The sequence below is a fragment of the Furipterus horrens genome, unplaced genomic scaffold (genome assembly GCF_987537825.1).
Source record: "Furipterus horrens unplaced genomic scaffold, mFurHor1.1.pri manual_scaffold_2, whole genome shotgun sequence".
Taxonomy (NCBI): Eukaryota; Metazoa; Chordata; class Mammalia; order Chiroptera; family Furipteridae; genus Furipterus; species Furipterus horrens.
This window is the reverse complement of record NW_028327172.1, coordinates 158,235,467-158,237,243: the sequence shown is the minus strand read 5'-3', so window position 1 is coordinate 158,237,243 and position 1,777 is coordinate 158,235,467.

The window sequence follows — 1,777 nt, the reverse complement described above, 5'->3', positions numbered from 1 at the left end:
GGAGCTCAGCTCTGAGTGTGAACTAAGCAGCTACCCTTGGCCTCTCCATGTGGTCTGGGTTTTCACTACCTGGCATCTGGGTTCCCAGAGAGAGTGTCCCAAAACTGAGCATTCCATGAGACCTGAGTGGGAGCTACACAGTTTATGACCTAGCTTCTGAAGTCCCAGAATGACACTTCTGATGCCTTCTTTTGGTCAAACAAGTTACAAAGGCAACCCAGATTCAAAAGTAACAGACACAGACTTCTTTTCTTGATGATAGCAGAATCAGAGAATTTGTGATCATATTTAATCTATCACAATTCATTAGACTGATCTTACCACTAACTAATAGGTCACAACATATAATTTAAAAATAATGCCATTATCTGATTAGGTAATGTCTCTTCTAGTACGAATATTCCTTGAACCTATAAGTTAACTTGATCTCATGGCAAGTTACAAAGGCTACTAATTTCTTCCACTTGAAAATAGGCAGAAGGAAAAGCAAGACTACAAAGCAGTAGGTGTCCCAAGGTTGATGGCTGTGGTCAAGTTCCTTCCTTGGATGTCTATTCCCCAGCATCCAGTTACTCCTTTTGGGGTCAAGGTAAATTCAAGGTAAATAATTTACTATAGAGCCACACACAGTATGATGGACATGTGTGAAAGTTAGCAGTTACCAGCTTTTGCAATAATGCATTGTAGTAAAATGGAGTTTACATATCTATCAATGGGGCTAAGAAATTAGATTCATGGAGAGACACCATGTTCTTTAATGTCTCTGGACTTGGATAACTGTGGAAATGACATTCTTAGTAAAATTACAGGGTATCAAAAAGAAGCATTTTTATACTCCCTGTGCTATAATATCAATGTGTATTATATCTTAATTTTCAGAGTAATCTTCTTTATTAAAACTCCAAGAGTGCCCTGACCAGCATGGCTCAGTTGGTTGAGCATTGTCCCACAAAGCAATAGGTCACTAGTTCGATTCCCAGCCTGGGCACGTGTCTGGGCTGCGGGCCCAGTCTCCATTGGGACACATGAGTTAGGCAACCGATCAATGTTTCTTTCCTTCTCTTTCTCCCTCCCTTCTCCTCTCTCTAAAAATAAATAAATAAAATATTTTCTTATAAAAAAGAACTCCAAGAGTACTTGATATAAAGAGATGTTTCTGATTTCCTTGGCTTATCAATGCAAAACTAAATAAAAGACCACAGGGTCATTAAGAATGGACAAATAAAAGAGGGGGACATGAACAATCAGAATTTGCGAACCAACTGGAATTCTGCTGAGCCAAATCAATTGGAGAACTGATCTGCAAGCTGACGTAAGATGCTCTAAGGAGTCTTAGTCAATATGAATTGTACCCATATAGTTAACTATGACACGAACATAATATCTGAAAAAGAAAAGATGAAAAATGTTCTCCATCTGTAATTGCATTCTTTTTAGTGTTATGAGTTGCTCCTAAATGGACAGTCAAACTTCTAAATTACCATGTAATTCCCCATCTCTGCATGGCAGTAAGAAGAAGAAGAACATAAATATTCAAAAGCTGTTCTATTTCATGGTTGCATGGGTACCAAACAGATGGGCAGATGAACACGAAACTGCTCATTATGAACAGAGAGAACCCCTGTCAATCCAAGATGCATCCATCTGCCTATGCAGCTGCAACACTGCTTTATCTAAGAGAGAGTGGAAGAGAGAAAGCTGTCTGAGCTTTAGAATCTAACTAATATTAAAAGAATAAAATAGCTCTCAATTATAGAAACTTTGGCTTATAGACTCC